The following is a 27,395-nucleotide window of genomic DNA, read 5'->3' on the forward strand; positions in this document are numbered from 1 at the left end:
AAGTACATCTTTCTTCACGCAACCTGTGGCAAATGGTTGGATTTGCGCGTCGAACGATGAAAGGTCGGAAGCAGCAACATGAACAGGAACACGCGACAGGGACCACGGCGCTATAAGCGAATCGTTCGATACGACAAAATAGTTTTTCTCTGGTAAAGATGTGTCCGGAAGAGTAGACAGAAGCGCGCTATTCAAAGTAATTTCCCCTGTGCCACAGTTAACGGAAGCACCACAGTCCTGAAGAAAGTCGATCCCGAGAATCACATCATGAGTGCACCGTGGTAGAATAAGAAATTCCGTTATGAGTTCTTGCTCGCCGAATAAGACACTTGCCACACAAATACCGAGGGGAACAAGGCACTCTCCACTGACACCACGAAATGTCACACTACCATTCCACGGGAACATAACTTTCCGACCCAGCTTTTCTTTGAATGTCACACACATGACGGAAACCTTAGCACCAGTATCTACTAACGCAGTGGCAGGTACACTATCAATTAACACACACACTTTGTTCTTGACCATCATAATAGGAAGAGGAGTAGTTCGCAGAGACGGAGACTGGCCGGCGACCTTACCTCCATCGGCCGCGCCGGCTAGTTTCCCGACGGCGGTGGTGACGTAGAACGTCGCCGTGGCGACGGTGAACGGCGTTGGCGTCTGGTCGGTGGCGTAAGGCTACGGTCTGAAGCTGGCGAGTCACTCCTTCTGTTGTACTGACGGAAGGTATTCCTGGGTGGCAAGCCTGTGGTGTTTGCTGCCCGAGGTTCTGTCGGCCAATGATCGTCATAAATTCCTTGTTCAAGGTTAGGCCAAGTCGGTGGTGGGCCGTATCTTGTCTCGCGGCGCCGGCGACAAAAACGAGAGATGTGACCTACGGCACCACAGCTGTAGCAGACAGGCGATGGGCGACCGGCGTTGTAGGCTTCGGGATGAGCTCTGGGACGCTGCGTGTAGAAAACACGATCTTCGGGGTGCCGATTCGTGGTCGTATCCCTACGAGTGCGTCGGTCGTGCGTCATGTCATTGGGAACTGAACTTCGGTGCTGTCGCAGCTGGTCGGCGCGAAAGTCTGCGCCGCCTGACATGGCCGACAATGTGGATACAGCGGATGCAGGTTCGTGCGGTTGGTTAAAAGCACAACCAGGTTGTTCGACATCCGCCGATTTGATGTGCCTTTCGAGTTCTTCGCGGACAATTTGTCTTACAATTGCCGCAAAGTCAAATTGAACACTGTAGCTGTCATCAACGCTTGCTACAGTCGCAACATTTGCTAACCTGCCGAACTTAGGCGTGATGCGGCGTAGCTTCAAGGTCTCAAATGTGCGGCAATGCTTGATGACATCAGCGACCGAGGTGAGACTCTCCTTGGCAATCAAGTAGTTATATACATCCTCGGCAATACCTTTGAGAAGGTGCCCAACTTTGTCCTCTTCGAACATTCGAGGATTCACTGTCTTACACAACTTCAGGATAGCCTCTATATACGTAGTACAAGTCTCACCTGGCACTTGTACACGCTGAAGGAATGTCTGCTCCGCCCGCTTCCTTTTCGTGGTAGAATCTCCGAAGCACTCGGTTATTTCAGTAGCGAAGCGGTCCCAGGTTGTCAATGATTCTTCGTGGTTCTCAAACCACACCAGCGCAGTGTCTGTCAGGAAGAGAACTACATGCTCCAGCTGAGCAGTGGGGTTCCAGCCGTTACACTTGCTTACACGCTTGTAGTGGATGAGCCATTCCTCCACGTCCTCGCCGGATTTGCCAGAGAAAGGGCGTGGCTCCATCTGACGCATCCAGGCACCGGTTGTCCGCGCCGGAGGAGTCGGAGACGACTGTTGGTCACCGTTGTTGGACATCGGGATCCCCGGTAGTGTCGGAGGTAGTTGAGCGAGGCGTCGGCTTCGGCGTAGACCTAGTGGCAGCGGCTCCGTCGTCTTGATCGAAGTACCCAGCACCTCCACCACAAAACTGTTACGGATACGGTTGAATTATGTTTATTTACAGGGCGAGGTTGATGGTCAGGTAATGATGGCGTCGGTAGGCCCAACCAGCTCACGTCTTCTTCCTCTTCTTCTAGCTCGGCTCATACCCGTTGCAATATATATAGCCCGACCGCCTCGCGCACCCCCGGCGGCTCTCCGTTTTTCCTCCCGTTGTTCTTCCCCTCTCTCGTTTTGCAGCCGCTGACGAACGCCCCAGTAAAGCAACTGTCGCTGTGGCTTCCTTCGTTATTTCTCTTTCTTTTTCGCTTTTTTTTCTCTCTTTTTGCGTGTTCTTTTTTGAAAGTGTTCTGTGGCCTCCAAACTGGGTGGGCGGCTCTTGTGTAGCGGGTTGGGCCATGGCTGTGTCATTTCAATTAAATCTTCCGAAAAAGGCTGGACCGCCAGGCGAAACTGTCAGAATGAAATAAACATTTGCTTTGTTTCCTATATTTTGTAGTACGAATTTTTTCGCAATTTTATAACGGTAGCCACAAGAAGTTCTCTTTATATATTACAGCAATGCACGGGCTCGGGCCTACCCCCGAAAACCCGGGCCCGGCCCGTGGGCCCGGGTTTTTCGCAATTTATTATGGTAGCCACAAGAAGTTCTATTTATATATATATATAAAACAGTTTGGCCGGGCTCGGGCCTGAAGCCCCGAGCTTTAGGGCAGGGCTCGGGTTTTAGGTGGCGGGCTGGGGTCGGGCCGGGCTTGGAGTTTGCTCAGTTCTCAAGATTCTTCCACATACGTTGTGCATACATATATATTCCACATATTTGATCTCGTAAAAAATGATTTTTTTATAAATGGGGCGAGCTACTTGGAGAAGTTTTATGAGGGACAAGTACTGAGCTTCTCTTGCCTTTTGCAGATGGGGCTGCTTGACAGACTAGGCGCTTATATAGCTAATATCTCACTATTTTTGCTTTGTTAATTGAGTTCGCTAATACATTATATACGGAACGTTATTTTACAATAAATATGTAGTAATAAATTGTAGTAATAAATATAACATAATTTTTATATATTAAATTTATATAACTGATCATCGAAAGAGCGACCACAGAGCTTCGAAGCAGTTTTTGAAAGTTCCGCAGTCTACTAAAACGAAGGGTCTGCGCGGAGTCTCGTTACATGGAATCATTATAAAGATATGTTCTTTTTCCGTGGCTCCGTCACGGCTCCCAGTGGTCATGTGACGCGACTTGGACATGCACAGCCTGCTTAGTGTGCCCACATTGTCAACGTCTGAGCTTTCGTCGTGTTCCGCTATATGGTCCGAGAGCTACATGTTACTGCCGCAACATGGCATTGGAATATGCAATGTCACGTGGTCGTGACGTCGACGAAGGCAGCAGTCAGCACGTCAGAGATGAAACTCTTTATTTGGTCGAATTTGTGGCCGGGAAACTGAAAGTAAAACTACAGCAATACACTGATAGCGGCGAACTGAGCATCGACCGTCGATCAACTGACAAGCGGTGAAGCGCGTCGGCATTTAAACATGTGTCGTCGAATATTCCAGAGTTATCGCTGGCTGTCGTGCAAATTCTGGAATGAGCTCGAGTGTGTTCGTCTTGAGCGCAATCTTAACAAAATGATCTACAATGATCGCGAAGGTTCTCGAACAATGAGGCGCGGTTCGCGCTGAGCGTTGCTGACAGTCTTTGTGGCCGAAAACTGAATACAGCAAAAGTGATAAAGAAACGAACGTGGCAAGCGCGTCGGCTTTTATAAAGGCGCTATCGAACTTCCCAGCGATATCGCTGGCGGCGGCGTTATCGCTCGACAAAGCTGGAACATTCGCGTGCGACTGCGTAATTCGCCGCGCGACCTGCGCAGCGCGTTGCCCACAGACTGTGGTTGACGCTTCAACTCATAAAAAATAAGACGCGCGGCAATCCCCCCCTCTGAAAAAGCATCGTCCCGATGCTTAAAAACAGAACATGAGTACATGTAATACTAAAGAAAACTAATAAAGCGAGCAAACGTTAGAGTCCTCAGGTGCGTTAACGAGCATAGTACGGTTTAAGGCGCACTACATGCACGACCTAGGGTCGAGCTCGGCGCCTCTGAGAGTTCGTGATGCCGTCGGGGACAACCTCGTAGTCGAGTGCGCCGAGACATCGAAGTGCCCTGTACGGTCCCAAGTATCATCGAAGAAGCTTCTCGCTCAGTCCGCGTCGTCGTATTGGCGTCCAGGCCCGGACAAGGTCGCCGGGCTGGTACTCCACGAAGCGTCATCGAAGATTGTAGCGACGGTTGTCGGTGTGCTGCTGGGTCTTGATGCGCAGGCGGGCGAGCTGTCGAGCTTCTTCGGCACGTTGTAAGTAAGCGGCGGCGTCGAGATTTTCTTCGTCGGTGACGTTGGGTAGCATGGCGTCGAGCGTCGTCGCCGGGCTCCTTCCGTAGACCAACTTGTACGGCGTCATCTGCGTCGTTTCTTGGGAGGCCGTGTTGCAAGCGAAGGTCACGTACGGAAGGACGGCTTCCCGCGTCTTGTGCTTAACGTCGACGTACATGGCTAGCATGTCCGCGATTTTCTTATTAGGACGCTCGGTGAGCCCATTGGTCTGCGGGTGGTAAGCGGCGTTGGCTCGTCTCGCTGTACTTGAAGATCGCCTGAGTTAGGTCCGCAGTAAAGGCGGTACCTCTGTCTGTGATGAGGACCTCTGGGGCTCCATGACGCAAGACGATGTTCTCCACGAAGAACTCGGCTACGTCGGCGGCACTGCCTTTGGGCAAGGCCTTTGTCTCGGCGTAGCAGGTGAGGTAGTCAGTTGCTACGACGATCCACTTGTTGCCGGAAATCGACGTCGGGAACGGCCCCAGTAGGTCCATCCCGATTTGCAGGAATGGTCAGTGAGGTGGTTCGATTGGCTGCAGAAGTCCGGCTGCCCTAGTAGGCGTTGTCTTCCGTCGATGGCAATGTCGGAGAGTCTTAACGTAGGGGGCGACGTCGGCACCAAGGCGTGGCCAGTAGTATTTTTCCTGTATTCTGGAGAGCGTGCGGGAAACACCGAGGTGTCCAGCCGCCGGGTCGGCGTGTAGGGCCTGGAGGACTTCTGGTCGAAATGATGAGGGAATTACAAGAAGGTAGTCGGTTTGAAGTGGCGAGAAGTTCATCCTTAGGAGAACGCCGTTCCGTAAGAAAAACGACAGCAGCCCTTGCTTGAATACCTTCGGAACAACGGCGGTCTTGCACTAGAGGTACAGCATCAGGCCCCCCAGTTCCACGTCGGCTCGTTGCCTTTCGGCGAAGTCGTCGGCACTTATAAATCCTAGGAGGCAGTCATCGGCGTCGTCTTGCGGCGGCGCGTCGACGGGGGCACGAGACAGGCAGTCGGCGTCAGAGTGTTTTTGTCCGGACTTATACACGACGGTGATGTCGAATGCTTGAAGCCTCAGACTCCATCGTGCGAGACCACCTGAAGGGTCGTTCAAGTTAGCCAGCCAACATAAGGCGTGATCGTCACTGACAATTTCGATGGGCCTGCCATAGAGGTAGGGGCGAAACTTTGACGTAGGCCAGATGATGACAAGGCATTCCTGTTCTGTTGTGGAATAGTTGGCTTCTGCCTTGGATAGTGACCGGCTAGCATAACTGATAACCCTTTCAAGCCATAACTGATAACCCTTGATAACCCTTTCAAGTCTTTTGCAGAAGGACGGCACCGTGTCCTACGCTGTTTGCGTCGGTGTGCATATCCGTATCGGCGCAATCGTCGAAATGCGCAAGTATGGGTGGCGTCTGCAGGCCTCGTTTAAGTTCTTGAAATGCTTGCAATTGCGCCGTTTCCCACCTGAATTCCACGTTAGTCTTCGTGAGAAGCGTCAGTGGTTCGGCGATCCGTGAAAAGGTTTTGACGAAGCGTCTGTAATAGGCGCATAAGCCGAGAAATCGGCGCACGGCCTTCTTGTCGGTGGGTGGCGGGAAGTCGGCGACGGCAACTGTTTTCCGCGGGTCTGGGTGCACTCCAGACTCGCTGATCACATGACCTAGAAACAAGAGCTCGTCGTACGCGAATCGGCACTTTTCTGGATTCAGGGTCAGTCCAGAGGTCTTCATTGCTTGAAGTGCTGCCTCAAGCCGCCGGAGATGCTCGTCGAAGGTTGAAGAAAACACGACGACGACGTGCAACTACACTAGGCACGTCTGCCACTTCAATCCGGCCAGCACGGTATCCATGGCGCTCTGGAACGTCGCATGTGCCGACCAAAGACCGAAAGGCATGACCTTGAACTCAAAGAGGCCCCGGGTGTTATAAAAGCGGTCTTTTCTCGGTCTCTTTCGTCTACTTGGATCTGCCAATAGCCGGTCTTGAGGGCCGTCGCGTTGTGAAGTCGATCCAGTGTGTCGTCTATCCGTGGCAGGGGGTACACGTCCTTCTTCGTGATTTTGTTCAGGCGCCAATATTGAACGCAGAAACGCAGTGTCCCGTCCATCTTCTTCACTAACACAACGGGTGACGCCCATGGACTCTTGGACAGCTGGATGACGTTGTCGCGTAGCATCTCGTCGACTTGTTTCTTTATCGCGTCGCGCTCTCGAGTCGAAACCCTGTAGGGGCTCTGACGGAGCGGGCGAGAATTTTCAGAATTTTCGGACCCGCGATGACGACGACAAACAATCGTTGTATTGCAGGAGCAGGGTTTTGAGCTGTTCTTGCCTGACTTTTGGAAGGCTCGGGTTGACGTCAAAATCCGGTTGGTTCGGAACATCTATTCGTCGAAGCAGCTTTGGCAGCATCGAAGATGGCGAAAGCATCGCTGGCGGCTGCACATTCGTCGATGTAGGCAACCGTCGTACCAATGTTGAGGCGCCTATATTCGTGGCTGAAATTTGGCAGCACTACCTTTGCCTTACCGTCACGCAGCTCGGCTATACCTCGTGCGACGCAAACTTGACGGTTCAGGAGTAGATGTCGATCGCCCTCGATGACGCCTTCAAGGTCACAGGTTTTTCGGTGCCGATGGACTGCAATATTCTCACCCCCGGGGGTGAGTGGGCCGATCCCGGAGATAGTGCAATACCGGGCCAACCCGTGGCGGAGGTGAAGCAAGCTTCAAGCACTCCGGCCCATTCAAAAATAAGTTTAATATCTTGGGTCCAAATAGGACCCGTATCAGATATTAAGCTGATAAGAACAGATTTTTATTGAATGCTTAAAGGGAGTGCGCGGAGGCTTGAAGAAACGGCCTGCACTGTCCACGGAGTGCTGGAACGACGACGGTCCAAGACCGGCGAGTCGACGGATCACGTGGGAGAACGTAAGCCGAAACACACTTGAGCGAGGCATACGGGACTTTGGAGCACCACGGAGACGGGCGGCACTCGCAGCACAATGACACATCAGAGACACGAGGGACACGATACACGGCACACACTGTCATCACGCGCCAGGTGGGCAACCGGCGCTGACGTGGACATGGTAGATGCCGCGCGAGGCCGCGATCACATCACTCACGCACAACTTCATGAAGAGGCGGAGATACGGGCGTGAGCAAAACCGCCGTAGGACGCGGTCGTTCTCCGGATCCCACGATGCGAGGGCCCCAACAAGAACCGCGTGGACTTCGACTCGCTGATACCGGCGCCGGAGGTATGTAGCAACGGGCTGGTACTTGGCGAGCTTCTCGTTCCTGGCGTTGGTGAATGCGTGGTGTGTTGTCGAAGGGGCACGCGACATCTATTATGAGGGCCTCTTCACCGGAGACGACAACCAAATCTGGGCGAAGTGCAGTGTCGCCGATACGGCGATTCTCATAGGCCACCGTTAACTGTGACGATGCAGCGGCGCGGAGACAGGCCACGATGGTGTTGTGGCGAGCCGTGTATGCCGCACTGCGGGTCATGCAATGGCATAGCACGTGCGGCAGGGTCTCTCGGGTGTAGCTGCACGTCCTGCACCGTTGGTCCCGGTCGGCCGGTCCCCACATGCGTGCTCCTTTCAGCGGCAAGAGGTTAAGCCGCGCACGGTGAATGAAACGCCAATCGGAGAAGCGGGTAAACGCGCCAGTCCGCAAGAAATGGGAGCTGGCGCGGTCCGCAGCGACACAGGCCATGACTTTGCCCTGGTTGGGCTGGTCGTGGAGGGCGGTGTCCCGATCCGACGCCTGGTACTCATGAAGGGAACGCATCACCCGACAGCGATGGTCAGGGGTGATGGTTGCGTCGCCGAAGGAAATGCGGGTGTCCGCTGGGTCGAGCGACCAAGTGACACGCAGTCGGCGAGACGCCTTCCGGGCCTCTGTCCAGACAGAGCGCAGCTGGGTAGCCGGCGCGCGGAAGACACCCTCCGCCTCTCCCGCCAGGAACGCCTCGAGCTCGGCACGGGTGTCCTCCCAGCCGAGGCGTGCCGAGGCGACCGAGTGAGCGTCCGAGTGGGCCAGGTCGCGGAGCTCCATATCGGCCGTGGTGAGGAGCTTGTAGGCGTTGTCACTCCTGCAGGCGTCGCTCAGTTCCGCCGCCAAGGGGATGGCCGCGGCTCCTGCCCTAGCGCTGCCGTATACATAGTGGTTGGAGGCGTTGCTGGGGAAGTAGAGCGTCCGCTTAACGAGCGGTCGGATGGCCTCGTCGAGACGTTGCCAATCCTACTTGGAATGGACTCCGCATGCATGGGGAAGTTCAGCGCCGGGAAGACGAAAGTACGCAGGGCGTCCAGTCGCTGCCACGGCGCTAACATCGAAGCCATGATCTTCTGCACCGTTGCGATGGCGGAGTCGATGGCAGGGCCGGTCGAAGGGATGACCCGGAAGCCGACCGGGCGGCCAAGGAAACCCTGAGCCGCGAAGTCCCGGATGGCCACGATGGGCGTTCCTGAGACCGAGAAGACCGTGGGCCGCATGCCGACGGGTGTCGCTCCGGACAGGTGCATAGACGAGCACTTGGCCAGGTTCAAGGCAAGGCCAAGGTCGGTGGCAAGGGCCTCTATGCGGTCGATGCGGCGCTGGAGGTCTTCCGGTGACGTCGCCAGGGGTGTAAGGTCATCCGCGTACGCCAATATGTTGTGCTTGGTGTCGTCGCCCTGCACATCACGGATTATCGGGTCGACCACTAGGTTGAAAAGCAAACCGGTGAGTGGGCACCCTTGACGTAGTCCGGCCAGGATGAGGACCGCGATGACACACGTGCGGTTACCAGTGTAGAGGTCGCCGATGAGAGCCGTGAAGAGGTCACCTGCTCCGGCGCCTCGAAGTGCGGCGAGAAGTGCAGGGTGGGTGACAGATCCGTAAGCGTTAGTGAAATCGAGCAGCGCTGCACAGAGGTCCGGGCCCCCGCCTCTGGCTGCGTCCAATCGGCGCTGCAAGATGTAATTGAGCTTGAAGACGCCGTCATAAGGCAGGAACCCCTTCTGGCAGCGGGAGAGGACGTTATGGCGTAGAATCCAGTCCTGGAGCCGGGCAGGCAGGCACTTCGCGTAAAGCTTTGAGGCCGTACTGCCAAGGGCGATTGGCCGCCAGTTGCTGGACATTGGGGGTCGCCCTTCTTGCGTATTAACATGGTGCGGCTCGTGCGCCATGAGTCAGGGGTCCGCCGGTGATGGATGCAGGCGTTGAAGAGCGCGGCCAGGAATAAGGCCTCGGGGTCGACCGTCTTCCAGTGATGGTATGTGAGGCGGTCACCCCCTGGTGCCGTGTTTTCCGACTTACGCAGTCGCAACAGGACCTCGTCCGGCGTGAAAGGCGACATGTCGACCTCGCCCAGTGCTGGAGCACGGCGGAAGAGGAGTGACGTGTCAGCCTCTCTCACCGCCCACGTATATCCCCAATGGTCTTGGAGCTCGGCGAGAGAAATGGTGCATTGCTGTGAAGGGCCGTCGAGGATGAGACGTACGGCACGTCGTCAGTTGCGGCTGTATAACCGCTGTATGTCGGCTGCGTTGTCCGGGTTGATGGGCCGTCGCGGACGATTAGTCATTATCGGTGGAAGATGAACCGCCTCCGTGGCCATGGCAACCGCCTGTGTCCACGTCGCCTCGCACTCGTCCCAGGACTCCTGGGACGGAGGTTCGCGGAGGAGGCGGCGTAAGAGGCGGGCCTGGTCGGCTAGAAGAGCCGTGTGGTCTGGAGGGATCGCCGCGTCATGGTCGGGGTCGGCAGTGGACGTCTCGGAGATGTCGTCGACCGTGTCCAAGAGCTCGGATCCCTGAGTGTCAGGACTCCCGGCGCCGTCGGATGAAGGAGGTGAGGTCGCTCTGCGCGTGCCAGGCACCCCCAGGCCGGAACCCGATGGGCTTGTGCTTCAGGGGAGGGTCCTTGGCTGGTATGGGTGGGGTTGCGCGCGAAGGCGAGGCGTCTCCTACCGGTGGCGGTGTCCCCATGCTGTCAGAGACGCGGTGACGATCCGGCGAGCTGTCAGGGGTTGTGGGACCGCCAGATAGAGATGGAGGCTGCTCAGATGTGGGTGGTGGCCGGGTAGCTGGTGTAGACGGCGGAAGTCGTCTGGAGGCGGCTGCCGTTGCGTCCTGCACGTCGTGCCAACGCTCGTGATTGGTAAGTCCGCGAGCCGACGGGAACGCCCGGGGACACCGGACGCAACGGTGTCGAGGGGCGGCCGTGTCGGCGGGCGTGGTTGTGGAGGCCAGGCATGGATCACACGAGGGGCGGGTGGGGAGCGACTCTGAACATACAGAGAACAAGTAGAGGTGCTCCCGTACACGTTCACCGTGCTCGCGCTCCAGGTGGCGGCGAAGCGACTGGACGCGTGAAGTCCAGGACGCCCCACCGTACGACGTGCTGCAGCCACGTCGGATGCAGCGCAGAACGGCCGGCACGGGGAAGATCTTCACGATACCTCGCGCCAGGGTAGATGGCCGGGACCGCAACGGGGTGGGGGACGAAGAAGAAGTCGGTGTCGAGGTCCCGTCCGAAGCAGAGGCGGAGGTGGAAGACCCCGGCCGGTGGCGTTGGGGCGCAGGAGGAGCCGGGGAGCCCGCAGGTGGAGGTGCCGGACGACGCCGAGGACGTCCAGTGGGCGGTGGTGTTGAAGGCCCGCTCCGAGAGGGTCCCAGCTGGGCCAGGTCCTGTGGAACTCCAGGCGTCCTTCTCCGTGGGCCAGGCATCCTTGCCCGATTAGCAGGTCCGGGTCCGGGGCAGTCCGAGCAGCCGGGAGTCCAGGCAGGTCCAGGCGGCGGTGGTGGTCACGAAGACCAAGGCCCGTGGTGGTCGCCCGCAGTAATCGGCGACCGGGCCGGGAGAGGCAGGCAAGGAAAGGTTGTAGACTCTTACCAAATCCTCTCCCGGTGGTCTCCTTGTTCTGGGGGTGGGCCCGAACCACACAGCCGGTATTGGGTCTTGGCCTGGGCTGCTGGTCCGCTCTTCCCTCCTTGTGGGTCCACTCCTGTCCTCCCGGTGGTAGTTCCCTCCTGGTCCTCTCGCCAGTGGTCCTCCTGGACGGCCAAGATCAGATACTGGACCTTGGGGGGGGGGGTGGCCAAAGCCCGCAAGGGACCGCCTCTTACACTTTGATCTTAGCCAAAAGGCCGAGAAGCGATAAATAATGACGGTGGAGCGCGGCGGAACGGTCACCGCTCTTCTACACATTCAATGCGTGGTTTCCTGGCGTCTCGTGGTGCGGGAGCGCTTTGTCTGAAGTTGGTGTTATCGACTCAGACCTCAGGTCGATGACGGCGCTGTGGTCACTTAGGAAGTCCATTCCAACTATCACATCCCTGGAGCAGTTTTGTAGGATTACAAAGCTCGCAGGATAAGTCCGGTTATTGATGGGGACTCTCGCCGTGCAGACACCAATCGGCGTTATCAGATGGCCTCCAGCGGTCCGGATCTCGGGGCCTTCCCAAGCAGTCCTAACTTTCTTCAACTTTGCTGCGAAGGACCCGCTGATGACGGAATAGTCGGCTTTAGTATCGACGAGAGTGGTGACGTTGTGGCGGTCGTTCAGAACGTTGAGGTCGCTAGTCCGCCGTCTTGCGTTGCGGTTACGTCGCGGCGTCTGGACACGGCTACGTTGGTTCGCACCGCTGCTTCCCCTTTGTGTCCTCAGGTCTGCTTCCGGTCGCAAAGTTTCGTCGTCAGGGCGGCGCTCGGCGTGCGGCGGGGGCTCGGAACTTCGTCGCGGTGTCGTCGTCAACGGCGGAGGATCTTCAGCATTTCGTCGTTCAGCAACCGGACCTCCATCTGTTGCTGCTGTACAGAAGCATTAGAACACTGTAATGGGCCGTGCTCTTGAGCGCCTTCTAGTGGGTCGCCCTCTTCGCCTCTTCTCGGAGAGCACGCCCCTCGTGCTCTTGCTCGTGAGAGTCTGCGAGTCTGCGCTCTGTTGTTACTGTCGTCGCTGCGCATCGTCGCCGTCGATCCCGCCGTCAATAAACGCCTTTACACTGCCCTGAATTTTCCGGATACGGGCTAGGCGACCGGCCCCGGTTTGGGCTAGTGTACTGCCTGCGGTGCGGTGACATGTAGCGGCCGGGCGGCGGCGAGCGGGAAGGTCGTCGTTCTTGCCACTGTGTTCCGGTGAGGTAGTCGTCGATGTCGCGAGGCCGTTCGCCTGGCTGCGGGCGCGGCGCGTTGACAGCGAAACCGCGTAGCCCCATCTGTCGGTACTGGCAGCGGCGGTACGTGTGGCCGGCCTTCCCGCAGTGGTAGCAGAGTGGGCGGTTGTAAGGGGCACGCCAAACGTCGGTCTTCCTTGGCGCGTAGCGCGGGGCATAGCGCTGTGCGACAGGAGGACGGTAGGGCGCCGGTGGTGGTGGCTGCGGCGTCTAGCGGCGAAACGGCTGCGGCGGCGCGGCGTCTTGACGTGGGCGGGGATGGGGGGCGTTGCGTCGGGCTGCAGCAGTGTAGCCCATGGCTTGCAGCTGAAGCAGTGGCCGTTCAAGGTCACCCAGCGCCTGCTGAATTTCTGATCGAACGAGCTCTGCGATCGAGTCCACTTGAGGCTGTGGTGAGGGTAACACCTTAAGCAGTTCCTCTCGAACGATCGCTCTGATCGTTTCGCGCAGGTCGTCGGAGGCGAGGGCATGATCAGCTGGGCTGTCTTCGGGTTCGACTGTACTTGCGGGTTCGCATTTCCAGCGTCTTCTCAAGCGTCGACGCTTCGTAGCCGAATTCTTCGACTGTCGAAGGTGGGTTCCGCATCAGACCAGCGTAGAGCACTTGTTTTACCCCTCGCATTCGGAAGCGGACTTTATTGTCCTCGGGCATGGCAGGGTCAGCGTGGCGAAAGAGCCGGGTCATTCCCTCTGCAAAAATGGCCACGCTTTCATTTGAAAGTTGGACCCGTGTCTGCAGCAAGGCTGCGGCCCTTTCCTTTCGGACGACGCTTGCGAACATTTCCAGGAAAGCGGTGCGAAAGACGTCTCAGGTTCGAAGAGTGGACTCCAGATTCTCGGAACAGGTCCTTCCCAGGCAGCACGCCGCCATTGGACCGATCTTCGCCCAACGTCGGCAAATGACGGCAGCAATATTGGCCCCACGTTGGCAAAGCACGCTCGCGTTACTTTCACCCGCATCGGCCCGACGTTGGCTAGCCGCCGTTAGGCCGATGCCGGCTTGCCGGCTTCGGGCCGACGTGGGCTAGCCGCCGTTGGGCCGATGCGGGCTTGCCGGCTTAGGTCAGACGTGGGCTAGCCAGCGTCGGTCCGAGACGGGCATGCCGTTATTCAGCCGATGATGGCAAGCCGTCATTGGGCCTATGTATGCTAGCCGATGCTGGCGTGGTGTCGGCCCCGCCGACGTCGGGTAGCCGCCGGTGTGACCGTTTACACCCGTTATGTTTTAGCAGTGGTGGCTTACCACGCGTTAAGTACGGTAGTACTGTACCGTCGTGGTCTGCACCTAGTTTATATGGGGACACCGGCGGTAGTTGCTCGATGCGTAAAGTAACTTGATCAGGCAGGCTGATACACGTGTTATAAAGTAAAATGGCTGCGTGCCGACCACGGCAGCTCGGTAATACTGTGGTTACTGTACTGTAAATCAGCAGCGCTAAAATAGACTATTCGCGGCCCAACGGCATTCATCGACTACCATTGGTGCCATATTCGAAAAATGCTGCCTAATTAGAACGACTGCTCCACTGATGCCTTAGTGTGCGATTAAGACCCACAATTCTGTCGAACCAATATTGTCAATATTGTCTCTAACAACTCTAAATTGATGAAAGGCCTGCTGCACCAACTACGCAAGCGTCTGAGAAATTAAGGAGCAACACATTTGCAAGGTGATAAACACAAATTTATTCACAGGTATGAGCACACGCCAGCAGTTCCGGAATAATTATGCCATAAAGGAATATCTAAACATTTATAGATACCGTAGGAAACATCTAAAACAACCCCACAGCCACCGTATTCCACAAAAAAAGCAGGACAATCCTAATCGAGAATGGGGTCAGGCGCAAAATCATAGGCGTGAGCAGCGTTTCCCTTCCCCGGGGGGAAAGGGGGGGGGGGCGAAGGTTAATCGCGGCGCCTCCCCCCTCCCTATTAAGTCAATGTGTTTGGCAGACCTTGCGCCCATCTCTTAGGTGACTACGGGGGCCGGCTGCCCCCCTGCCCCACTGTGCGCACGCCTATGCGAAGAGATACAATCTCATCAACGTTATGCGCGGTACATTCACTATAAATATTGAAAGAACTAGAACGCGCAAAAATAGGAATAAGGATTAATGAAGAATATCTTAGCTACTTGCGTTTTGCGGACGATATCGCGCTTTTCAGTACCGACGGTGCCGAATCACGAAAAAAATTCTGGAGATGTAAACGAAAGCAGCATCAAAGTAGGAATAAACACGGGCCCGAAGAAAAGAAAGATAATGTTAGGCGGCTTGCCGGAAACGCGAGATTAAGAGTGGCAACTAAACTAGAAGATTTTGCAACGCGTGAGCTAATTAGGAGCAGAGGAGCACCCCCCCACCCCGACCTTTATTAAATTCAGCAAGGAACGGCAGGCATTCGCAACACATGACTGGCAATTAAATTAGCGTTATCCTATAAGCGGAAATTGCAATTTTTCAGTGATAACTTAAGGGCCAAAAAGATGGATAAACTCCTGCAGGCGACGCGAAAAACATTTCGAGCGGCACCACAAGATCCCATGAACTCTACGTCTAAACAAGATAGACACACACACATTCCTAATCTAAAGGTAAGATTGTAACAGAAAGAAATCGTGCATAAAAACCACTCACGTGTGCCCATTGGATCGCTAAAAACACGAGCGAATAAAAAATGCAAGCGCACCATATCAGAATACACAAAACACGATGGTCAATAGAAAATACGCGATAAGAAGAGAACAAAAATCTGATGACACGTAACAGTAGTGAACACGTGGCCTGATATGAGGTGAGCGAGTTCAACATGGAAGCAGGGGCCACTGGTTTCTCGCTGCGGTGATCTCTGCCGAAAACAATGCCGGAATCCTGCCGCGTATCCGTCTCGTGCACGATTTTGACTTTCCACCACACATGTCCACACACCGCACTTCTTGAAGAATTCTGCTGGTCGGAGTGAAAAAAACTTGCTCCCGCAGCTACGATTGTCCCTCCGTCGGGACGGCCACCCTACCCTGCCTGGTCAAGCGAGTTTCGCGACAATGACGCTGAACGAGGGGAAGGGAGGGAGGGTTGGGGGGGGGGGAGTAGAGGTTGAAGAAGACGAAAAAAAAAAGTCGAATTCTCCCTTTGAAAGCACGGCTCAGCCTACCAGAATGGAGTGCGATCCCCCCAGCATGTCTATGCGCATGCCGTTTGAGAAAGGCGTTCGTCGAATTTTCGATGCATCACTTGTTGCCACATGTCGCTACATGAAAACGTACACCACGTTGGAGCCGCATTTTTCATCGTATTTCACGTACCATAATAATAATTTTATGCGACTGTTTCTGAAAGCACGTGGGAAGCAATCGTTGAGCGAGATTTTTACTTGAAAAAGATATGTATGTCACAAAATGGACGGCAACGAAGTGCAAATGCGAACTGACAAACACGTGTTTGCCACGTGTTTGTTAAAGATGGTCAGCGGGCTAGTTCATTTGTAAACATTCAAACGACAACACGTGTCTTCACTTCGTCCGGTCTATTTTGCACCATACCTATTTTTCTCAAGCAATGAACCAACTAGCTCCGCAACACGCCTTGCTGAGCTTTTTACTATTTTCATAAAGTAAAATTATGTGACATCACTGAAGCAAATGCGCTTGTTACGCTTGACCCAAACACGCGCGTGAGTAAATATGTGTAAACACAGAGATCGGAAACTGTCCGTGTAGTATATGAGCGCTCGCGCCACACATTCAGCGGCTGAAAGGATATAGCGCTATAAATATGTTGACAGGCTCGAGTTATGCAGAGAATTAGTATTCACATAAAACTTCTTCCGCTAGAAGCATTCGTGCGGTAATGTTTGGGTGAATTTTGATGCTGGATACATTAGTCAAGTCGGCCGACCAGTGGCAAACACATTTACAAAACAAAAGTACTTCGAATTTGGCCCATGAAGTTAATGGTATGTGTTATAGCGTTTCAACATTTTTTGATAGCGTTGAACAGCTGGTCAACGAAGTGGCCATCTAATTTGAGTCAGTTATTCTTCTAAAGACCACCTTTTTTGGTAGAAAAGTGACTGTGCTAGTGATAGTTGTTAGTCATTGTCATAGCAGAAACTAATAAGAGAATGGAAGCTATTCAGTCGGCGATACTTCGCGCCCCGAGTCGTACGTGCGGCCTTAGCACGGTACAATATTTGAACTTTGTAATTTGTGCTGGTACAGCAATTCATGCAGCGGCATTCTGCAGCTTAAGCTACAAATATTCAAGCGCCTAATGCTCTATTGCATTACGATTGTATCCTAGGCGGGTGAGCTGCCGGGCTTCTTCGGCGGGCTGAAGGTAGAGCACAACGTCGAGGTTATTCTCGTCACTGACGGCCGGACACGGCGTCCAGCGTCGTTGAGGGGCCTCCGTGAACTACTTTGAACGGCGTGATATGTGCGCCGTTTCTTACACTGCCTTGTTAACTTCAGGTTATGTGCGGAAGGTATTATGGCGTCCAATGTCATGTGTTCGACGTACAGTACATTGCGAGCATGTCGACGAGGGTTTCATTTAGCCGCTCGGTGAGGCCATTCGCCTACGGTGGATGTCCGTCGGTGACTTGTGTGGCTCTATTTCAAGATGGTTTGCGTTAGCTCTGCCGCAAAAGCCGTACCTCTGTCGGTGACGAGGACTTTTGGAGCGCCGCGACGCAGGAGGACGTTCTCAACAGGGCATGTATAACTGTCTGAAGGGAGACAAGGAAGTTCCAACATCGTCGATAAGCCATCGGCTCCGCCGATGTCAGCTGAAGCACGGCAGAATGACGGCATGCTCGGCCCGATGTTGCCGGTGAAAACCATCGGCTCGGCCGATGTCGGCGAAAGTACGGCAAAACGGCGACTAACTCGGCCCAATGTTGCCGGTGAAAGCCAGCGGCTAAGCCGATATCGGCGGAAAAACAGCAGAACGCCGGCAAACTCGGCCCAATGTTTTCGGTGAAAGAAATCGGCTAAGCCGATATCGGCGGGAAGACGGCAGAACGCCGGTAAGCATGGCCCAATGTTGCCGGTGAAAGCCCAACATCGGCTGAAAGGCGGCGAAATCGGCCCAATTTTGCCGGCGAAAGTCAACGGCTCCGCCGATATCGGCGCCAGGCTGGCAACGCTGGCCCGAGGTGGGGCCGCGCACAGCCGCCGTAAAACCAATATCAGCCCGACGTTGTGTGCTGCCTGGGTTGCTGCGCCTTCAAGGTAAAAGTAGACGTGGCGCAGCTTGTCCTCGGAGTCCCAGATGTTGAAAACTGAGACCCTTTCGGACGTCTCGAGCCACGTTTCGGGGTCGTCGCTTGGTGATCCATGGAAGGTCGGCGGCTCTCTGGGCGCCTGCATCACGACAGCTGCAGGGGACGCTACGGCTGTCATCGTGCCCGTTGCGTTCGTCGCCGTGGCTCTTGGCTTCTCCGGTAGGAGACCGTATCTGGGTTGCAAGCCTTGTAGCCTGCAGATAGCTCGCTGTTGCACGAGGTCTTCTTCGCGCTGTGGGCTTGGTTCCCGGCTCTTCGTAGGTGTCCGGAACATCAAGGAAGCAGCACCTGCACAAGATGTCACGTGGTCGTGACGTCGACGAAGGCAGCAGTCAGCACGTCAAAGATGAAACTCTTAATATGACCGAACTTGTGGCCGGGAAACTGAAAGACAAACTACAACAATACACTGATACGGCGAACAGAGTGTCGATCAACTGTCGAGCGGTCAAGCGCGTCGGCTTTTATAAAGGCGCTATCGAACTTTCCAGCGACATCGCTGGTGGCGGCGTTATCTCTCGACAAAGCTGGAACATTCGCGTGCGGCGCGTTATCTTAACGGGATGTTCTCAAACAATCGCGAAGCTTCTTACACATCGCGGCGCGGCCTGCGCAGCGCGTTGCCCACAGGCTTTGTGCGTGAGGCTTCAACTCAACAAAAATAAGAGGCGCGGCAATATGCAGGAATAGCATAGGTCCATTACACAAGGTGTGGGGCAAAGTATACTCACTTGACAATATATCTAGCTTGAAAAAAACAGTTACGAATTCCGTAACTGGTGGTGTCCCCTTATCCAGAACCATATGCATATGATGAGTAAGCGTCGAGAAGCTTATTGGTGCATTTATTACTAAACTAGAACGAACTCCGAAAACAGATTTTCTCTAGGAGGGAGGGTAGAGTTCGCATGGTGGCATTGAACAAGAAGGGCGAAAGTACAGCATCCTGAGAAATGCCTCTGGTCCCTAATAGGAACTTTCCACTGGTAACTTTCCCTAGGTGAAGCTCGGCTGTCCTTTCATTCAGGAGAGAGAGAGAGATAAAGGTTAAGTGAAAGGCAGGGAGGTTAACCAGAAGCTTTTCGGTTTGCTACCCTGCACTGGGGGAAGGGGTAAGGGGGGATAGAAAGATAAGGAAGGAAAGAAGGGTAACAAAAAAGAAAAGCGCACACACACTCAAGCATGGGAGCATCATAGTCGTTTAGCGAGGTCGGTTGAGCGGAGAAACTTCAGCAGCGCCTTCGTCGCTTTCTGGTTGGCAGCTGGAACGTTCCGGCACTCCAAAATTGATTGTTCAGAAAGCGGCTGGTTGTCGAGGCGTGCTAATCTGCATTGTAGTTATGCATTCGATATCCTACATTCATTTCGGGTAAATTGGCTAGGATCGATTCGTGTGACACTTTGCCAAAGGCTTTGCAAACGTCCAGTCCAAGAATAGTGCGTGTAGGTCTAAAGGGATGGAGAATGTCGTTTTGAATTTGCCACATGATATTCTGTGTGGATAGATGTGGCCTAAAACCGATCATGGTATCCGGAAAGAGCCTCTCTCTTTCCGAGTGTTCATTGAGTCTGTTTAGTATAACGTTTCCCATAACTTTACCGAGACACGAAGTTAGAGAATTAGGACGGAGGTTTTCCGGATCTAGCTTTTGGCCTGGCTTGGGTATGAAAATTATTTTAGCGTGCTTCCAACTGGTCGGTATTGCTCCCTCCTACCAGTGGTTGTTGAAGAGCTCGATAACCTGCTTTACAGAGTTGTCTAAATTGCGCAGCATTTTATTATTGGTTCTATCTTCACCGGCAGCTGCCGTGGTTCGATTTGGCTTAGGACTGCCCTAACCTCGGATTCCGTAATATCTTTATCGAGTGCCTTGTTGTTTTCACCGGTGTAGGTGTCTATTGTTGGGAGATATGCGGTAGTGTTAAAGTAGCTTTCTTTGAGCTCTTTAATAAGCGAATCACTGTCTCCTGAAAAGGCGTGCATTACCCTCTGTAGGTTTTTCTGTGATGCCATTTTGGTCTGATTAGGATCGATTAGGCGTTTGAGGAGGAACCACGTATTTTTGCATACTAGCTGCCCGTTTAAGCGATCACACATTTGATGCCAGAGCTCTTTACTGAGCTGTTAGGAGTATTGTTCAACCTCTCTTTCGATGTGAGTGATTAGCTTAGAAATATTTTTGTTGTGTTTGTGCATGAGCCCTATTTTTGAAGGCTTTTCTGTGCATGCCATAGGTGGACTAGCCTAGCGTCTCATACAGGCGATTATGGAGGATGGACCAGTCCCACCAGTCTTGATAATAAGAGGCCTAGGAATGCTTAGTGCTGCACAATACACACAATTCTGAGGCGACAGCGAGGCTGCAAGCCACCGCCTGCCAGATATGCGGCCTGCTTAGGCGCGTAGCCACGGGACATCACGGAATGAAGAAGGGAGTTCTATGCCGGCTGACCGAAGCCTTCCTGGTCAGCCGCATTGTATACTCCTTCCCATACTACCACCTACGCCTTTCAGATAGAGCAAAAATCAACAGCATAATACGTACTGTATATGAGGCGGCTTCAAGACTCCCTAAGTATACGAGCACTGAAAAAATGCTCAACTTCGGCATCTACAATACCCTAGAAGAGCTTATGGAGGTCACAAAATTGCACAGCTGGCCCGTTTATCTCGCAAGGAGATGGGTAGGCAAATATTGCACAATCTGGGGTTGAACCCCCTCATGGAATCTGTGGGAAGAACTCCATCGCAGCAGGCTATTGGCGTCGTTCGGTTGTGAAGCCAATTCCAAAGAATATGTTAGCAGGTAGACTTGAGGGAAGCCGATCTGCCAGGGCAAGGGCCTGCAGGACAAGTATCAGAACGACAAAACTGCAGTGTACGAAGATACATCAAAACAGAGCGAACAGCTATACGTAGCGAGCGTAGTGACCGGAGAGAGGCGAATCTTAAACCGCGGCCGCCTGGATCGGGGCGCGCGGCGGTGCAGTTGCTCCGGCCGTCCCATTCGGACGGAGGAGGCGTAATTGCAGAAAGGGGCGTGAACGCTCCTTTCGCCGCACCGCGGCGCGCGCCTACTACCCCTCCATTCCTTTGCTATTCATGCGGCAACGTTTGTGGCGGCTTGAAGATATCGCTGTGTAGTAACCCTGGGTTAGCATAGCACCTGCCCCACCCTCACAAGAACGCACATAGAAGGATGGATGGCGACTATCCCTGTATTCTTTATTTTGTGTGTGTGCGCGCGTGCCAGTTCCTGTAGTGATGATGGTGCCCGAAGCGAAAACACCCGTGAGCCACTTTTAATGAAAATTGTTTTGGTGTTCTGAAGTGCAGCATATCAGTTGAAGGTATGCATGCGAGGGGAAGCACGAGATTTATTAAAAACACCTTTTTGTTCTGAGTGCTTACAGAATAGGGGAAATGATGCGAAGGTTGGTTCCGCTGCTTAAAGGAGGTTCCCGGATTTCCCTTGGGATGCTGCGGCCTCGAGTGCGCGACCTTTACCTGCTGGAGGGAATGCCACTTTGGCGTCGAAGCAACGTAATCTTTCCTGGTGCTTGACTTACAGTACGGCACGCAGCAGTACGGCATGTTTTTGAAAAACACGGTAAATTACACAGCGAATCTCAACGCAAACTAAAAACCAAATTACTTGCCTGAAGTCAATGTTGTATTACAATGTGAATATGCATATGAAAATATATATGCTAGTCGCAAAAAGCCATATCAGCAGCCGCTCTGCCAACGAAGTGGTATATTAGTTCGAATCTTAAAGGGCAAACCCTTGAGCTTCGCCTTTAAGAGTTAAACGCGACAGCGATATCTGCGTGCATACACACAGGCACATAGCTGGTCGAGGTAAACAGCGCAAAAAAAACGAAGACAGAGTAAAGGAGGAACACAATACGAGCGCTGACTTTCAACTGAAAACTTTAATGAAGAAACGCCAAACATATACATTTTTTGCGCATGCTCTCACAAGGCAAGGAAAAAAAACAAGGCAAGAAAACACTTCTGTGTGGCACGAGGCAACTACCTTAACGTTAGCGGTTACAATATTCTAAAAAAGATATTTCCTTGTCATGGAGGGCACACGCACACACACGCGCGTATACACACACACCGCCGCCGCCGACACCGGAATTACTGCGAAACTGATCCAGGAGGCCTTGGGAGAAATGAGCGCCAAAACAATGAGAAGCACGGCAAATGACGTACTCGGCACAAAAAAAATGGGGGACTCTTACGCTTCGCCTTTAAGAGTTGAACGCGATAGCGAAATCCGGCCCCTAGGGCGCATTTGAACCATTACGTGCATACTTATTGTAATAATACACGTTGGGCTAGGCTATGGTGTCAGCCATGTTCTTTATTTAGAACACCCTCATCTTCCTCGTCTTCCCTCAGTCCTTCTCTAACTTCTTCACCACGTCCACGTACACTCCCCCTCTTTGAAGACTCATCCCTCCTGGGATGATACATGAAGACGTTTCCAACAGTCGCAAACTCCAGCACACCGTCACCGTTTACGTAACCAACCCTCTTGAGAACGCCTTGTTGCACTGCAGTCTGCACCACTCGATAAGGTCCCAAATACACCTGCTTCGTGCCGGGAAGGCCCTTTCTGACGAGTATCAGATCGTTCAGCTGTATCTTAGGTATCCGCGTGTTATGGCGGCGGTCGAAGTTTCTTTTCATATCTTCCCGATATCGCTGGTATGCTTCCGAAGTTTTTCGCTTTTCGCACAATTGCAGGCGGTCAGCAATTCGAAGCTGTTGATCAGCAGGAAGCACTGGCGCCTTTCCGAATGCCGCAAAATACGGGCTACAGCCGATGCTCGCAGTGTGCGATCGGTTGTGATGAGCAACAGCTGCCTCCAAGCAACATTTCCATCCGCCTTGAAAGCTTGGGTACATTGAAATGAACTGCTTCAAATCTCGTATTATTCTTTCAGCCATGCCATTTCCTGCAGGATGGTACGGCGCGCAGCGTCGCAAAGTAACTCCACGTTGCTTCGCCCACTCTTGCAAACGCTGGCTTAGAAACGCTGGTCCATTGTCTGATATCACTACTTTTGTACTCTTAAACATCTCACGGCTCAAGAGAGCAATCACACTATTCGCGTCTTCTCTTCCCGGCCGTGCAGCCACTGTTCTTGTGCACTGGTCTATTGCCACTAGGAAAGACTGTGTTCTTCCTACTCCAGCAGCCTTTTTCTTGAGCTCTGCAAAATCGACGTGGACAACTTCAAACGGTATGTCGGAGTGTTGAGGCAAGACCATCTCGTCCGTTCTCTGATGGTACTTGGCTTTGTGAACTTGACATTGATGACAAGACTGAACATACCGCTGGACGTCATCTTTCATGTGTTTCCACTGGAAACGTTGATGGATCTTGCGATAAGTCCTCCAAAAGCCATCGTGTCCGCCTGAGTGCGGGGAGTCGTGATAAAGTTCCAAGATTCGAGGCACCATTGTTTCGGGGACTGCGAACTTTCCGTTGAGGAACTGGAGTTCTTCAGTTCCCTCCCACAACAGGTTTGCGTTGATGTTTTCTTGATCAGGAATGACCGCAAGTCTCGAAAGTGCATCTGCATCCTTTAGGTGCTCCCCAGGCCTGTGATGGACCACGAATGTAAACTGCTGGAGTTCGGCCACCCACCTAGCGATCTTTCCTCTAGGCTCTGCGAGGTTAAGGATGTAAGTCAAGGCTTGATGATCCGTGAAGAGCGTGAAGCTCCTGCCATCCAGGTAAGGTCTAAAATAGCGTACGGCCATTAGGACTGCCAAGGCTTCTTTTTCTGTAGTCGTGTAGTTAAGTTGCGCTTTCGAGAAGGTGTACGAATAGTATCCGACGACCCTCTGTTGCCGGCTCCGCGGACAGTCGGCATCTCTTTGGTAAAGCACTGCACCTGTGCCATAATAAGAAGCGTCGGTGTTCAGCTCGAAGGGCAACTTGAAGTCTGGAAGAGTGAGAAATGGATCAGATGAAATGATGCTCACAAGGCTGTGATAAACGGAATCACACTCTGCTGTCCACTGAAATGGAACATTCTTCTTAGTCATTTCTGTGAGGCATTTAGTTTTTGTCGCATAATCTCTAATGAACGACCGAAAATGCCCGGCCAAACCCAGAAATACCCGCAAAGAGTGTAAGTCATACGGCTTCTGCATTTTTGCTATTCGTTCTACGGATTCCTGTTTCGTTGTCTTGGTTTGGCCATCAAATACTCTACCCAGAAACACAACTTTTCTTTGGAAAAACTCACTCTTCTTCTCGTTAATCTTGAGCACGGCATCACAAAGTGCTTGAAGTACTCTAGCAAGATGGTTTGAATGTTCATCCTCGTTGCGGGAATAAACAATTATATCGTCAATGTAGACGTTACAAAACTTCCCAAGAAACGGTCGCAAAACGTCATTCATCATCTTCTGGAACCAAGCGGGTGAGTTCTTCCATCCAAATGGGAGTCGATTATACTCGTAGATTTCAAAGGGCGTTATGAATGCAGAATATTTCTTGTATTTTTCAGATAGCGGAACTTGCCAAAAACCTTTGCATAAGTCAATGCGCGAGAACACTCTGCATCCACCCGTTTCATCTATGATAGAGTCTATACGTGGCATAGGAAACGGAAAAAGCTCTGTCTGCTTATTAATTTGTCTATAGTCTGTGCAGAGTCTAAGACTTCCATCTTCCTTAGGTGCAATGGTGATGGGCGACGCGAATGGAGATGTGGATGGACGAATGATCTGTGCATCCAACATCTTTTGGATCTCGTTCTGAAGCCACATTCTTTTCTCCCTTGACATATTGTAGGGCTTTTTTCTCACCACCGTCGTATCATCTAGCTTGAATGGTACCTCAAACTTTGTAGTTGCCGTAGGATATCCTTTCAAGCATATCAATTCCGGGTAAAGCGTCTTCACATCTTCACCTGACGATGGCTTCCTTAGAGTCCTCGAAGGTGAAGTTGAAGTTGAAGCGTTGAGGCTGTGGCGCTTTTCTTCTGTAGTCACTTCTCCGGTCCAGTAGATGTTAAGGTGAAGGGCACTGATGGCTGGACGTGAAAGGAGTAATTCATAGGGCACTCCGTCCAATACCAGTGCTTGCGCAGCGACAGTGTTTCCGAGACACGATATCGTAACACAAGTCCATTTATCGTGAACATCTCGCCTTCCATCGTATCCGTGTACTTCTACAGGTCGTCCCTGTTTTACTTTCTCACTCTCAACAATACTGGCATTTATGACTGTGACGCTGGCTCCGCTGTCAACTAACGCGCTCCTTTGCTTTCCATTAACAAAAACAGATATGTACAATAGACTTGCATGCGACAAATAAACAGCTTCTCTTGATGTCATCGGGCGGAAGCCGAGACCCTCTTTATTTAGTTTTTTTGTCACGTCATCTAGCTCCTCATTATGGCATGAGTCTTCCTGGTCGGTTAAAAATGACACACGCGTTGCGGTAGACTTCGAGTTTGCAAAGGGGCGTCTTTCGTCAGCTCGTGTGGTACCTGTACACCTTGCAGCAGGTGTCATGGTTTGACGCTGGGTTCCTAGGTCCTGGAGGTAGAGGTTTCGCATTCCCCGCAGAAGGTCTTCAACCGTCTTGGGTCCTCTCACTTGTATTTGCTTCTGTAGGTCCGGACTCAAACCATGGATGATAAGCGGAACCACAGACGTCTCGGGCAAGGATGGGTCAGCCAGCTGGAGCAACCGCCTTTTCTCGTAAAAATAGCTGAGTGCAGATCCAGACGTGTACTTGAATGCGATTGCTTTGTCCCATAGCAACACCTTGTTCTCGCCAAAAGAGCTGAGAAAACTTTCTTTCCACTCTGTCCATGGCTTGTTGCTGTGAGCGTTGACACGCAACTCATACCAACTCTTCGCTATTCCCGAGAGGAATAATCGCATGTTTTTCACTTTATCCTCGTCACTGTGCCAGTAGTTTTCGTTGCATGCATATTCGTAAAATCTTAGCCAGGACTCGGGACTGCTAGACTCTCCATCAAACATGTCTGGCTTCACGTGTTCGAGACTCGGTCTGCTTATTCGTTCGGTCACGTTTACAAGCAACCACATTAAATCATTTTGCTGCCTGTTCTGTTCCTGTTGCATTGCAAGAAACTTGTTGAACAGCTCGACGGAGCTGTCAGACGAAGCAACGGTAGCGGGCTTCGCGTAGTTTCCAACTGGAGTCAGAACAAAATTCTCATAATCTTGAAGTTTCATATTGATCCTCACTGTTCCTTTAGCAATTAAATCACTTGGAGTGAGCTTCGTTCTAGTGCTTATGTAGGAGACAAATTCGTCAGTGCTCACTGCTTCCGGAAGAGCTTGTTCCTCTTCATCTTGAGGCGTTGCAGCCAAGATCCGGATGCCACCGCGTTGATTTGCTCCAATGGTGAAGTCCACCCACATCTTGACTTGAATGTCCACACAGGAACTATACGTGGCTGCGCCAATTTGTAATAATACACGTTGGGCTAGGCTATGGTGTCAGCCATGTTCTTTATTTAGAACACCCTCATCTTCCTCGTCTTCCCTCAGTCCTTCTCTAACTTCTTCACCACGTCCACGTACACTTATTAATGTGTGTTACATACACACGCACGCGCACACAGACACACGCACACGCGCGCGTGCATGTGTGCGCGTGCACAGGCCAGGCAAGCAGTGGTCAAACACCAACAACGCCATGAAGATGCCTTGCTGAGAGCCAGGGAAGCTTAAATGAATCGTCGTCGCCGTGATATGGAATCGCGAACTACGAGCGCGGGAAGCCGATCGCATTCGTCAACGACGCCAAAATGACGCAGAACTTCGAGCTCGAGAAGCGGAGGCCCAGCGTCAGCGTCGCCCTGACATGAGAGCGACTACTTGACATGAATGTACCGCCGGCACTCATAGATGAGCAAACTGTGCAGTGGGGCCACTTCCCTGTGCTAGAACGGCGGAACCATACAGGCTATGCTGTAGTCGAGACATAGCCTCCGAGATAGCGGGCGCGCGCTTTGCCACGTCGGAGGCCATGATCGAGACAACACAATGTCACAATTTCTCACAGATGGCAGCACACTATGTAATGTTTGCTTTCTTTTAATATGTCCTCCGCTAGATAGACATAGTTGTCCATTCTTGGAGCTGTTTGTAAGTTGTGTTTTTAGCGGCGATGGCTGCACTATACCGGCTTTATCGAAGGATGGCGTCGCGCAATAAACGTAGTTTGATGGCCTCGCCAATGCGCCTACTAATCGCCGAATGGGCTCATTTTCGTCGTGACACCTGTCGAACAAAATGCGTTAAGGAGACTCCTTGCACTACATGGCATTTATGTAGTGTTTTTTCCCGAAGCAGTTGCATGTAAAATCGTGGCTTTGTGGTAGGACATCCGCTTGCCACGCAAATGGCCCGGGTTCGATCTCTCAATGAGACCGAAGATTTTTTATTTTATTTGCATCTTTCCTGATTTTTCGGTCACGGACGATTTTTCGCTCACAAGCGACGTAGCGACGCCGACACCGGAATTTCTGCGACACGAGCTCTCTAACGCTATCGCGTTAATACATGTGTCATGGCATACGAACGCGCTGCG

General features: G+C 52.8%; 1 protein-coding gene and 1 pseudogene across 1 annotated transcript in view; one reads left to right on the plus strand and one right to left on the minus strand.

Annotated features, from left to right (window-relative positions):
* LOC119395574 (fatty-acid amide hydrolase 2-A) overlaps positions 1-27,395 on the plus strand; it is a 378,664-nt gene that overhangs the window by 35,404 nt on the left and 315,865 nt on the right. The window lies entirely within an intron of this gene.
* Positions 6,988-7,163, minus strand: LOC119398083 (U2 spliceosomal RNA; annotated as a pseudogene).

This window comes from Rhipicephalus sanguineus, chromosome 6 (assembly GCF_013339695.2).
Source record: "Rhipicephalus sanguineus isolate Rsan-2018 chromosome 6, BIME_Rsan_1.4, whole genome shotgun sequence".
Taxonomy (NCBI): domain Eukaryota; kingdom Metazoa; phylum Arthropoda; class Arachnida; order Ixodida; family Ixodidae; genus Rhipicephalus; species Rhipicephalus sanguineus.